General features: G+C 42.1%; 1 non-coding gene across 1 annotated transcript; it reads left to right on the forward strand.

Annotated features, from left to right (window-relative positions):
- Window positions 1–268: 268 nt before the first annotated feature.
- Window positions 269–379, forward strand: LOC142550386 (small nucleolar RNA R71). Its single transcript, XR_012821347.1, has one exon. It is a non-coding gene; the product is annotated as a small nucleolar RNA R71 (small nucleolar RNA).
- The last annotated feature ends 14395 nt before the right edge of the window (window positions 380–14774 follow it).

Here is a 14774-nt window from a genome sequence, read left to right on the forward strand (position 1 = left end):
TAAAGATGCAAGTTTAGCTTGAATATCTATATCATCTTTAAGATTATAGATACCACCCCCATTTGTTGAATTATTGATTTTAGTTGTTGGTGGTTCTATTGTGCCTATATTATCCCAATTTTGAGCATTTTCTGCTAATAAATCCAAATACTCCATAGCTTCATTTGGGTTTTTATCTTCAAAAATTCCATTACACATGAATTCTATCATTTGCCTATCTTTAGGTATAAGACCTTCATTAAAATGAGAAAATATTCTCCATGTTTCAAAACCATGAAGTGGGCATGTATTAAGTAATTCTTTATATCTATCCCAACATTGATAAAATGTTTCTCCTTGTTTTTGAGAAAAAATTGTAATTTGTCTTTTAAAAGAGTTTGTTCTATGGGAAGGGAAAAACTTTTTGAGAAATTGTTGTTGCATTTCTTCCCATGATCTTATTGAACTTGATCTTAAATTTTGTAGCCATGTTTTAGCTTTATCTTCTAAAGAAAAAGGGAAAAGCTTTAATCGAACTATATCCATGCTACAATTTTGATCATTATAAGTATTACAAACTTCCTCAAATTATCTTAGTTTTAAATATGGATTTTCAGAATCTAAGCCATGAAAATTTGGTAAAAGTTGAATAATTTGAGCTTTAAAGTTGAAATTAGATGCATCAGGAGGAAAAACTAAACAAGATGGGGCACTAGTTCTATTAGGATTCATATGGTGCCTAAGTGTTCTTAATTGATCATGTTCTTAATTATTATTATTATTATTATTATCTTGATTATTTGAATTATCATCCATGTTTAAATTTTTTTCAAATACTCGAATAAGTCTACCACTTTTTTTACGACACCAAACACTCATACAAGTAAAAACAACTCAATACTTATAAATAACACATAAATAACAAATATAAACTTAATTTATACCTCCCCGTAAACGGCGCCAAAAACTTGCTACTACTTAAATTATAATTCACCCAAGTGTAGGTTGTCTGCAAGTAATATTGTAATGCCCGAGATTTTGATTCTTTTAATCTGCGATTATTGATTATGAATTGATGTGATTATAGCCGGGTCATTCCGCGACCAGATTGGGCAAAGCATATGAAAAGTACAAATTTTGGACAGAAGGTTTGGCGCCTTGGCGGTAGTTTTTGACCGCCCGAGCGCCATTGAATAATGCTAGAAGCCCGAACACCCCGCGCCCGGGCGGTAGTTTTTGACCGCCCGAGCGCCATTGTATATTACAAGAGGGCCGAACATTCCGCGCTTGAGCGGAAACTCTTGACCGCCCGAGCGCCGTTCGATGTGAATGAAAAAAATAATGACACATATCTTTACATGTAATCGATATATATATAATATATATATATATATATATTTATCAATAACTTATTCCTCATTCAGATTTCCAGAGGAACAGAAACGAGAGCTTTGGGAAGAGTTCCAATTCTTGATTTTAGAACTTAACTTGTGAGAAATCCGCCCGTTAGATTTTGAATCCGACTTCATTACTGAGTTCCTATCAACGCAAGCTTCAACGGGACGTAAGTTTTAATACGTTTTGATATTTCTTGAAATTAGGATATTTCCAGAATCGGATATGATTCATATATGATGTTCTTGACATGTTAGACGTCGTATACTCGAAACCGGATTGAGGAACGGATACCGTATGAAATTGTTATGAATTTATGATTGGATATGATTGGGATTTGATATAATATTGGTGTTGTTATTGATTATGAGTTGTGGTAATTGATATTTGTTGATATTGTATTGACGTGGATGTTCAGATTGTTCCGTTATGCCGTTGATTTTGAGTTAGATTCAGATTGATCAGATTCGGTATTGATTTGAGCAGTATAATAATATTGTACTTCTTGATATTGTCATTGCCAGATTGAGTATTGACAGACTTTGAATTCCAGACTTGAACGTTGTCAAAACTGCAATTAAAGAAAGGTATAAGTCAATGTCGAACCCGGAGAATGACTCGAGTGTGAAATACTTGAGTTTCCCTAAACCACATACTTATTGTTATTGCGTGCATTGATTGGATTGATTTGCTTGTTCTATTGATTTATAGAAAGAATGTATTAGACGATTGGTCTTGTGACAGAAGGGTCAAATGGTGATGGAATCGTCGCTGACTCATTGCACATTGTCACTGAATAGTGATTGGCGGAGGTTGCCAAAGTCTGTGACGGATAGGTCAAGAAACTAGGATGTTTGGTTTATATCGATGTTTGATTAGAGGTGGATTTACTTCTTTTACTGAAATTCGATATAGTATGCCAACATCTGAAACCGGGATCCCTAGACTGGGAATGAGTCTTATCTGAGATATAGAGTCATGAGTTGATTAACAGATTTATATTGAATTATGTTTTCAGATTTTGATATATATTATTGATATCTGTTTCATGCTTTATATTGATTATATGATTGCATGTATCGTTGATTTATACTGGGATGTATTTCTCACCGGAGTTATCCGGCTGTTGTCGTGTTTGTATGTGTGCATGGCAACAGGTGGGACAGGATCAGGGTCGAGGAGATGAAGAGAGATCGTGAGTAGAGTGGAGACTACGGACTTGGATTTTAGATAGGGTTTGAACACTTGATATGTAGTTGGTAAACCTTAGTTTTAAATGATTGTATATGGTACAAGACTTTTACTTTGTTTTTGATTTATATATTCGAATGAATTCCATTACGTTCCTCATTTGACACTTGTATAAAAAAAAATTTAGACCCTATTTATTATAATTGATTTAATTATTCCCATAGATGATTAAGAAATGAATTAGCGTCCGGGTCCCCCTAACAGATGGTATCAGAGCGATATATCCTTTAGACTGAGATAGGAGCTAGTGAGCGGGGTAGAATGAGTTTTCTTTCCTTGCTTTTGATTGCTAGCATGTGTTACTGCTTTATATAATACATGTTTACTTATTTATTCGAGTTGATTTTGGTAACATGTATTATTGAGAATGAATCAGAACCAATTCTTGATCAGCAGTAAGATGATCGGAGTAGGACTGAAACAGATTTGTTGTATTTGGTTGCTAACCCTTTTGATAATCAGATATGTCTCCTCGAAGAATACCAGAACAGGGTAGCACTTCGAATCCTCCAATGGATGTGACAGCAACACCGATAGAAACATTGCTGAAGAGATTTCAGTCGTTCCATCCACCTACTCTGAAAGGTACTGAGACTTCAGTGGATTGTGAGAGTTGGCTATATGACATTGAGATGCTGTTTGAGTCTTTGGATTACACCGATGAATGGAGAGTGAAACTGATTGGGCACCAATTGCATGACGTCGCAAAGAATTGGTGGATTACAACGAAGAGAGCACTGGAGCATCGAGGTACGACTATTACTTAGAATGTATTTAGAACTGAATTTTATCAGAGATTCTTTCCAGTGTCGTATAGAAAGGACAAGGGAGCGTAGTTTGCAAGTTTGAGACAGGGACAGTTGAACATTGAGGAGTATGTGGCCAAATTCTCTACCTTGTTGAGATTTGCTCCACATATGGCTGAAAATGACGAAGCTGTTGCGGATCAGTTCATTAATGGCCTAAATCCTGAAATATTTACATTGGTGAATACGGGGCGACCGAATAATTTTACTGATGCCTTGAATAGAGCCAAGGGAGCCGAAGCCGGTCTGATGAGACAGAAGGGAGCTTCGTTTGTGTCTCCAGCACCGAGACCCAAGCAACCACCTCCCCGGTTTGAGAGTGGTACTAGCAGTGGAGGAAAGAAAGATTTCCTGAAAGCTAGAGGGAATTAGTTTAAGAGATCTGGAAGCAGTTTATCCTGTTATAGTGGCTCGAAACAGATCGGTCAGGGCTAGAGTTATACAGGAGCCTACTGCAGCACTTGTGGACGGAAACATGCCACAGAACAGTGCCGAGGAGTGTTTGGCAGTTGCCGTATTTGTAGATAGCAGGGACATTTTGCTAGAGTTTGTTCCCAGAGATATTCTCAGAGATCACAGGGTGCCGAATCATCTGGATCAGCGGCAAAGATTGATAGACGATCAGCTGCTATTCATTCATTCCAGCCAGCACCAGCTCAGTCACAGCAGAGGCCAGGAGGTAGCCAGACAGTGAGCCAGCCTCCTCGACAGTAGGCCAGAGTATTTGCTTTGACAGAGGAGCAGGCTCAGGAGGCACATGACGATGTTGTGGCAGGTAACTGATTTATTTCTGGTTATCCTGCATATGTATTGATAGATACTGGTGCATCGCATAAATTTATATCTGAGCGGTTTGCATTGATGCATTCTTTGCCTATTGAGTCATTATCTACTGTAGTGTCTGTCTCTTCTCCTTTGGGGACAGGATTGATATCAGTTAAATCTGTTAAACATTGTATGCTACAGTATGGTGGGCATGAGATTGAGTTAGACTGTGTTGTGCTTGGGTTGTCTGATTTTGACTGTATTATCGGTATCGATATGTTGACCAAGTACAGAGCTACTGTTGATTATTTCCACAAGATTGTGAGATTCAGACCGGATATGGCTGACTAGTGGAAATTCTACGGTAAGGTTTCTCGATCTAGAATTCCTTTGATATTCGTATTATCTATGACTCGATTATTACAGAAAGGAGCGGAGGGATTCCTTGTCTATTAAGTTGATCTACTGAAATTGAGTCCATCATTGGCCGATTTGCCTGTGGTGTGTGAGTTTGCTGATGTCTTCCCAGATGAGATTCCGGGTTTGCCTCCGATTCGAGAGATAGACTTCAGTATTGAATTGATGCCAGGTACAGTTCCGATTTCGAGAGCTCCGTATAGAATGGCACCGATTGAATTGAAAGAGTTGAAAGAACAGTTGGAAGATTTATTGGCCAAGGGGTATATCAGACCTAGCGTGTCTCCTTGGGGTGCTCCAATATTGTTTGTTCGAAAGAAAGATGGTTCTATGAGACTCTGTATCGACTACCGGCAACTGAACAAAAAAACGGTAAAGAATAAATATCCCTTGCCTCGCATTGATGATTTGTTTGATCAGTTGCAGGGTTCTTCTGTATATTCCAAGATCTATCTGAGATCTGGATATCATCAGCTGAGAGTCAAGGATTCTGATATCTCGAAGACAGCATTTCAGAACAAGGTATGGACATTATGAGTTTATTGTCATGCCGTTCGGTTTGACTAATGCTCCAGCTGTGTTTATGGGTCTGATGAACCGTATATTCCAGAAATATCTTGATGATTTCGTTATTATATTCATTGATGATATTTTGATTTATTCGAAGAATATGATTGAACATGCCGAGCATTTGAGAGCTTTATTTAAAATGTAGAGGGCTGAGAAATTATATGCTAAACTGTCAAAATGCGAGTTTTGGTTGAGACATGTTGTATTTCTGGGTCACATCATATCCGGAGATGGTATATCAGTTGATCCCAGCAAGGTTGAAGCCGTGATTTCTTGTCCAAGACCGACATCAGTACCCGAGATTCGTAGTTTTATGGGTTTGGCAGGATATTACCGTAGATTCATTAAAGATTTTTCCAGCATTGCCAAGCCGATTACTCAGTTGACTCAGAAGAATGCTCCGTTTGTATGGTCTAAAGACTATGAGTCAAGTTTTCTTGAGCTGAAGAAAAGACTGACCAGTGCACCGATATTGACTATTCCATCAGGTACTGGTGATTTTGTGGTTTATTGTGATGCATCTCACCGAGGATTGGGTTGTGTTCTGATGCAGCGAGGACATGTTATTGCTTATGCCTCAAGACAGCTGAAGCCATATGAGACTCGCTACCCAATTCATGATCTTGAATTGGCTGCCATTGTATTTGCTTTGAAGATATGGCGACACTACCTTTATGGTGAAAAGTTTGAAATTTATTCTGATCACAAGAGCTTGAAGTATCTGTTTTCACAGTCAGAGTTGAATATGAGACAACGAAGATGGCTTGATTTGCTTAAAAACTTTGATTGTGAAATCAAGTACTATCCGGGGAAATCTAATGCAGCAGCAGATGCACTAAGTCGAAGGGTATGTTATTTATCCTTATCGACGATTGGTGTTTCGAATTTGATAGAAGATTGCTGTTTTTCTGGATTGGTATTAGAGACAGATTATAGACCGATGAGATTATATGCTGTTCAAACCGAACCAGAGCTGATTGTGAGAATTAAAGAGGCTTAGAAAGTGGATCAGAATGTGCAGAATTCGATATCGATGGTCAGAGCAGGGCATCGATCAGAGTATAAGGTACGAGATAGTGTACTGTATGTGAATAATCGTCTTGTTGTGCCGAATGTTTCTGATTTGAAACAACAGATATTGTCCGAAGCGCATAGCAGTCGATTCAGTATTCACCCTGGTGGCAGAAAGATGTATAATGATTTGAAAAGACAGTTTTGGTGGAAACAGATGAAAGCTGATATTGCTGAATTTGTAACAAAATGTATGAATTGCCAATAGGTGAAGGCCAAAAGAAAGAAACAAGGAGGACTGTTACAGAGCTTATCTATTCCTGTATGGAAATGGGATCACATTTCCATGGATTTTGTGACGTAGTTACCACGTTCCTCCAGAGGTTATAATGCAATTTGGGTTGTGATTGACAGATTGACCAAATCAGCATGCTTTATTCCGTACAAGATGACGTACCGACATGACCAGATGGCAGAGATCTACGTCAGACAAGTGGTCAGATTGCATGGAGTACCAAACTCGATTGTATCAGATCGTGATCCTCGGTTTACTTCGCACTTCTGGCAGAGTTTACAGCAGGCTCTAGGTACAAAGTTACAGTTGAGTACTGCATATCATTCACAGACCGACGGACAGTCGGAGCGGACTATTCAGACACTGGAAGATATGCTGAGAGCTGTAGTGCTTGATTTTAGCACTAATTGGCAGAATGCATTGCCACTTTGTGAGTTCTCGTACAACAACAGCTATTAGACGAGCATTGAAATGTCTCCTTTCGAGCCATTGTACGGTAAGAAATGCAGATCCCCTCTGTATTGGGAGGATATCTGTAGAACTCGTAAATCAGTAGACGTTTAAGCCATGCATAATTCTAGATTTCTAAATTTAATTGACTTCATTGCATAATTATTTTAAATGCATTTATTTGAAGTTAATTATTCATTATTTCAGTTCAGTAGTTTGATTTTTAGCATTTCAGTTATTTCAGTGAGGCCGGACTGGAGTTGGAGTTTTGAGATAGAATTTAAGATTTGAGAAATATTTCCAGACGTTAATTTATCTAGCAAGTAAGTTCATTTAAGTTAAAAAGAAGTTTAAGGAATTATTTAAGTTAGTTGAGGATTTTAATTTAATTATTTGAGGTGATTAAGAAATGAACTCATTTAAGTTATTAAATTAAGGGGTTAGCTCACTAAATTATTTAAAGGATTAGTAAGGCTTTCAAGGATTATTAGTTGACTAGATAACCAACACTTCCCACTCATTTTATTAGCATGATTTCGGCCCCTTGGATTTATTAAGCAATTCATTCCAACTCATCAACTTTGACCAATTCTTTGCATGTAATTAGTAGGATTTTTGGGAGCACAATTTAATTAATTAATGGACATATCCTAGACTAGAAAACAAGCTAAAAATCGGCCACTACCTCCTAGAAGCATCCACCAACTCATTTGAAATCAAACCATAATTCAAAATTCAAATTTGGGAAGACTTGGTCTTGTTATGATCCTATTATTGTGCACCCTTCTCCTCACCTTCATAACCATCACTCCCCCTCCCTCACCACCGAAATACCTCATCATTCAGATCCATTTTCAGTGTAGAAAAATCGTGAGTCTTAGCTAGAGGGAAGGCAAGAAAAATCGAGAGCAAGAAAGGTAGACAAGAAGCGCTCCATCTCCTCCGTGCCGCGTCGTCGTCGTTTCGTTCGTTTTCTTTCGAAACGCAACCAGGCATGTCTAGATTTCTTTCAAACCTCAATCAAGTCATATTATCGTTTATTTTTCAGTACATGATCATGTTTATTCAAGCAAAAACCGAGATACATGTCAAAACATTTTGGAACAACACATGCAGAATTTTCGTTTTTCCTTGGCAAGCTTCACGTTTTTCTTGGTTTGTGAGTTTCAGGTGATTGATTCGACTCCAGGCTCCCAAGGCGACTTATATACATGTAATAGGATGCATTAGGACCACATTTGTCCATTGATTTCAGCCCATGTTTGCTGGAAAGAAAGAAATGACAGCAACACCATTTGTGTCCCTTTTTGAGTTCGAAATTTTTAGTTTGGTTGCCAAGGGGTTGGATCTGATCTTGGCTGCCCTAAGGGCTCTTAGCCATGGTTGGATCACTTCCCTAGCATGTCTAAGACGTGACTAAGTTGCCATTTTGGTGGCTTGGTACATGGCTCATCGGTTTTTAATAAAAACATCACAACAGCCCCTATACCCCTTCGGCTACTTCGGTTGGACAGCTTTTGGTTGCTTGGTATGGATCTTGGTTGGCCTATGGCCCTTAGCCACGGTTCATATCATGATCCTAGATGTCTAGATCGTGCCATGGTCAATCAAATGGCCATTGGAATGACACGAGACATCAATCATAGCATAAACACTACACACGCACGCACGTTGCTCTCGGTTGGACCCTTCGGTTGAGTTTTGGTGTGATGCGGATTGTGGCTGGCCTAGGGCCCTTCGCCATGGTTCAAATCATTCCTTGGGATGTTGGTAAGAGTCTCTGGTCGGTGGTTCACGCCCCTAATGGCCGATAGTCTCGAAACCAACGCAAGTCTTGTAGTTGCGCAGCTGCTGGAAACTACAGCATGTTGCTGTGTCGTTTAGAAGGCTCGTTTGAGTTCTTGGTTGGCTTTTAGCCCATGGCCTTGGACTGGACAGTGCCTCATTGAGTTGGGAAGGTCATGTTTTTGACCGTTTGTAATTCGGATCATTTTCGAGGTCGTACGAGAATTTACAGTGCAATGTGCCAAATTGACTCTCGAAAGAGCGTTTCGTGTTTTGGCCTCCATTCTACCTAGATTTCGACCCTATCATTTTAGGAGCATTATTTTATGATTTTTCAGCGTATTTTAATCGTGACTATACGTCGGTTTGGTGTCGGTTCAAGTTGGCTCGGAGTCATGATTAAATGCGAAGTCATTAGGCGTCATAGTCGCATCTTTTGAACGTAAATTGCATAGTTGGTCAAGTTTATAGTATTGCATATTTTTCATGGCACAGTAAGGTTGCAGCGAGCCTGGGGACGATCCAATCAAATCCAGTTGGTAAAATTACAGGAATTTTCATTACGCCAGTTAATTATTTTACGTGCATTAAATAGAAAATGATTATTTTTGAGATTTATGCGATATGGCTTGTGGTTCATTCACTATGTGGGAGTGTTATTTTATACGGTCGCCAGTGACCGATCAGTTCAGTATGGTACCACCCGGTCGCCAGTGACCGGCCAGCTCAGTTCAGTTTCAGCCTCCCCGGTAGCCAGTTACCGATCAGTTCAGCTTAGTGCAGTGGCCACAGGCGTAAAACATAATCTCGACAGAAAATTTTATCAGTTATTTCAGTACAGGCTCCAAGGAGCAAACATTTTTACTATGATTATCAATTCAGTTATGCACGTATTATAATTGCTCAGTACAGATTATTTTCAGTATGCCTCAGGACAGGATATGTTAACTCATGCATATTTTAAATTCAGATTTTTACTCGTTACCTGCGATATATGCATGCTGAGTCTTTAGGCTCACTAGACTTGATTGTTGTAGGTACTGATGAGGCCAGGGCCGAGGGCGGGGACCAGTGAGCCAGCTTGGGTCGGCAGTAGTGGCACCCGAGGACCTCAGTGCAGCAGTTGTTATTTTATTCCGCAAACAATTTTTATCAGTCGTTGGATAATTTTTAAGTTGTTATTGTTGGCAAAACTTTATTTTCTTCCGCTGCTATTATTTTAAACATTGAACTTGATTCCCCAGTGATTTTATGAATGAGGCCATTTAAGTTCTTTTAAAAAGAAAATTTTTAATTTTCCGCAAATTTCAAGAAAGGAGTTTTAGGCCCCCTTTACAGTTGGTATCAGAGCGGTGGTTCTGTATAGGGTTTCACTACTACTGACCTCGAGAAGCTCACGAAGCCACGCCTTTGGTCTGTAAGTTTTTCAGTTCAGCATTTTGTTCAGCATTTTAGTTAAAGCATGAATTATTTTGTCAGCATGCTTCCAGATTTTCAGTATTTCAGTGTTCATTTAAAATAAATTATGGAATTATGCATGTTAGTTACGTATGGGTTATGTTGGAACAGTATGCCCCCTAGACGCATTTTAGAGCGCAACAGAGAGGAGGAGCCTCGCCGAGAGGACAGGGAGGAACGTAGACCGGAGGGAGACCTACCACCCCCACCGGACACGAGTGCCCAGATGTTAGCTGGGATGGCACAGTTCTTCGCACAGTTTGCGGGGAACAATGCCGCAGCCGTAGGCACAGCGCCCGAGGCTGTTTATGAGCGATTCATGTAGATGCGTCCGAAGGAATTCTCTGGGACATCTGACCCCATGGTTGCCGAGGGATGGATCAAATCCCTCGAGGTTATCTTCGAGTTCATGGAGCTGGGAGACGCAGACCGAGTCCGGTGTGCCACCTACCTGTTCACTGGAGATGCTCGCTTATGGTGGGAAGGAGCTTCGGTAGCCCTGACCTTGGCTACACTTTCTTGGACCCGCTTTACGGAGGTTTTCTACTCCAAGTATTTTGCTGAGGAGGTTCGCACCAGGCTGACCACCGAGTTCATGAGCCTGAGACAGGGGGATATGACGGTTACGGAGTTCATCCGTAAGTTCGAGAGGGGCTGTCACTTTGTGCCCCTGATCGCGAATGATGCCAGAGCCAAGCTGATGCACTTCCTGGTGGGTTTACGGTCGATCTTGCGCCGGGATGTTAGGGTATCTGACCCTGCTACGTATGAGATTGCCGTTTCCAAGGCCTTAGCCGCAGAGCAGGATCTGCGGGATATCGAGAGGGATCGCCAGGGCAAGCGCCCAGTCCAGGCACCGCACCGCCCTCCTCCTCATCAGCATCAGCAGCAGAATAAGAGGCCTTTTCTTGGACCGCCCAGGAACCGAGGCCAGCAGCAGCAGCAGCGGGGACGCCCAGCCCCGAGGACTCAGGAGCACCCAGTTTGTCCCAGGTGCTCACGTCGCCATCTTGGAGCATGTATGGCTGGCTCAGGAAAGTGTTTTAAGTGTGGCAGTCCAGACCACATGTTGCTGCAGTGCCCTCAGAGGAATCTGCCTACCCAAGGCAGAGTTTTTGCTCTCCATGCCGCGGAAACCAACCCGGAGACTATGTTGTTGACAGGTACCTTTAAACTTTAAGTTATTCTTCGAATTTCAGCATTTTGGGAATCGGGATTTAGATTTTTGAACTTAGAACTGTTATAGGATTGCATGCCCTACTCAGATTTTTTTCAGAGGAATTAAGCTAGAGGAACCTTGACCTTTGCATGTCTATAAGTTTAGATCTTGTAGTGGGATTCAACTTAGAGCTCCGCTCTTTCAGGGAGAATTTTTATATCTGGTTCCGCTATCAAGGCCTTGATAGATTCAGGGGCCACTCACTCATTTATTTCGGAGGTCTTTGCAAACTTTCTCAAGATCCAGACCATTGGGCTAGATACAGCCTTTTCAGTAGTGTTGCCGTCAGGCGAGGAGATGGCAGCCACCAATGTTATCCGAGATATAGACCTTGAGCTGCACGGTAATCTTGTTTATGCTGATCTGATTGTGCTACCGATGCCGGAATTTGACATCATCCTAGGGATGGACTGGCTATTGAGGAACAGAGTGTTGATAGACTTCCAGAGGAGATCTGTTCTTGTCCGACCGCCTGGAATGGAGCAGTTCTTATTTGAGCCGGACAGGTACTTTCCTTTACCGCGCATTATTCCTTATGTTTAGGCTAGGAAGCTCATGCATAGAGGGTGTCGGGCATTTCTAGCGACTTTCTTATCTGTCCCCGAGGAACCAAGCCAGTCAGCCTCAGATGTTCCGATTGTCAGAGATTTCTTAGACGTTTTTCCCGAAGACGTCTCTGGTATGCCACCCGAGAGAGAGGTGGAGTTTTCCATTGAGCTTATGCCAGGTACGGCTCCGATATCCAAAGCGCCATACCGACTAGCACCGACAGAGATGGCAGAGCTTAAGAAGCAGATTCAGGAACTTCTCGACAAAGAGTTCATTCGCCCGAGCTTTTCTCCATGGGGCGCGCCGGTCTTATTTGTGAAAAAGAAGAATGGCTCGATGAGGCTTTGCATTGACTACAGGGAGTTGAACAGGGTTACAGTGAAGAATAAATACCCACTGCCGAGGATTGAGGATCTGTTTGACCAGTTGCAGGGAGCTTCGATTTTCTCCAAGATAGATCTGCGTTCTGGTTATCACCAGTTGAGGGTGAGAGATGCTGATGTCTCGAAGACAGCTTTCAGGACTCGTTATGGCCACTACGAGTTCCTAGTGATGCCGTTCGGTCTGACGAATGCGCCAGCGATCTTCATGGATCTAATGAATCGCGTATTTCAGCCGTACCTCGACCAGTTTGTAATAGTGTTCATAGATGACATTCTCGTCTACTCCAAGAGTCGGGAGGAGCACAGCAGGCATCTGACCACAGTGTTGCAGACATTGCAGAAACACAAACTATTCGCAAAGTTCAGTAAGTGCGAATTATGGTTAGAGAAGGTGGCGTTCTTGGGCCACATTGTTTCTAGCAGTGACATTGAGGTAGACCCGACGAAAGTTGCAGCAGTCAGAGATTGGGTTGTGCCTCAGAATGCATCAGAGATCCGCAGTTTTCTTGGGCTAGCAGGATATTACAGGAAGTTCATTCAGGGATTCTCATCCATTGCCGTTCCACTCACAGCACTAACCAAGAAAAATGTGAATTTTGTGTGGAGCGAGGAGTGTCAGAAGAGCTTCGATACTTTGAAGCAAGCTCTTATCTCAGCACCCGTTTTGGCTGTACCGTCAGGATCCGGCGAGTTTGTCCTTTATACCGATGCTTCGAAGCTTGGTTTAGGTGCAGTTTTGATGCAGCATGGGAGAGTGATAGCGTATGCTTCTCGACAGCTGAAAATTCATGAGAAGAATTACCCTACCCATGATCTGGAGTTAGTGGCCGTAGTTTTTGCTTTGAAGATTTGGAGGCACTATCTGTATGGAGAGAAGTGTCAGATCTTTACCGACCACAAGAGCCTCAAGTATTTCTTTACGCAGAAGGAGCTGAACATGCGTCAGAGGCGTTGGTTGGAGCTTGTGAAAGACTACGATTGTGACATTAGCTACCACCCGGGTAAAGCTAATGTAGTTGCGGATGCTTTGAGCAGGAAAGTCGCAGTGATGGCTCACTTGACGATTCAGAAACCTCTTCAGATTGAGAGGCAGAAGTTCGATCTTGAGACTTATCCGCGAGGTAGAGTTCCTCGTTTATCTACCTTGACCATCCAGTCCTCTCTTATTGACCGTATTTGCAGTGGTCAGGCCACAGATGAGCAATTGGCACAGTGGAAGAAGAGAGATGAAGCCAAGGGCAGTGTCTTGTATACAGTCAGCAACGGTATTGTGAGATACCGAGATAGGATATGGGTTCCTAGCAGTGATTCTATCCGAGCAGACATCTTATCAGAGGCCCATACGTCCCCGTACTCCATTCACCCTGGGAGTACGAAGATGTACAAAGATCTGCAGCTATTGTATTGGTGGCCAGGGATGAAGAAGGACATCAGGCGTTTTGTATCCGAGTACCTTACTTGCCAGTTAGTGAAGGCCGAGCATCAGAGACAAGCAGGTTTGCTCAAGCCTCTTCCTATTCCCGAGTGGAAGTGGGAGAACATTACCATGGACTTTGTGACCGGATTGCCGAGGTCAGCCAGAGGATCGAATGCTATTTGGGTGATTGTAGATCGTCTTACCAAATCAGCGCACTTCTTGCCTATTAAGACGACTTTCACCATGATTCAGTATGCAGAGCTGTATATCCGAGAGATAGTCCGACTCCATGGTATTCCGGTTTCTATCGTATCCGACAGAGATCCCAGATTCACTTCCTCATTTTGGAAGAGTTTGCATTCGACTTTGGGTACGAAGTTGCTGTGTAGCACAGCTTTCCATCCGCAGACGGATGGGCAGTCGGAGCGAGTTATTCAGATTTCGGAGGATCTTCTTCGCGCTTGCGTCATTGATTTCTCAGGGAGTTGGGAGTCGAACTTACCATTGGTAGAGTTCACCTATAACAACAGTTTCCAGTCGTCTATAGGTATGGCTCCGTATGAAGCACTGTATGGCCGCAAGTGTAGATCTCCTGTTCATTGGGATGAAGTAGGAGAGAGAGCAGAGTTGGGTCCAGAGATTGTTCAGCAGGCAGCAGATGTAGTAGTCAAGATCCGTGATAGGATGAGGACTGCTCAGAGCCGACAGAAGAGTTATGCCGATCAGCGGAGGAGAGACTTAGATTTTGCAGTGGGCGATCATGTTTTCGTGAAAGTGGCACCTATGAAGGGTGTCATGAGATTTGGGAAGAAATGGAAGCTTAGTCCGAGATTCATTGGACCGTTTGAGATCCTCGACAGAGTTGGGATGCTAGCGTATCGTGTGGCTCTTCCGCCGAATCTGGCCGGAGTACACAATGTCTTTCACGTCTCCATGCTGAGGAAGTATATGGCAAATCCTTCGCATGTGCTGAATTTCGAGCCGTTGCAGCTTACTCCGAACTTATCTTATGAGGAGAGACCCG

This window comes from Primulina tabacum, chromosome 6 (assembly GCF_025594145.1).
Source record: "Primulina tabacum isolate GXHZ01 chromosome 6, ASM2559414v2, whole genome shotgun sequence".
NCBI lineage: Eukaryota > Viridiplantae > Streptophyta > Magnoliopsida > Lamiales > Gesneriaceae > Primulina > Primulina tabacum.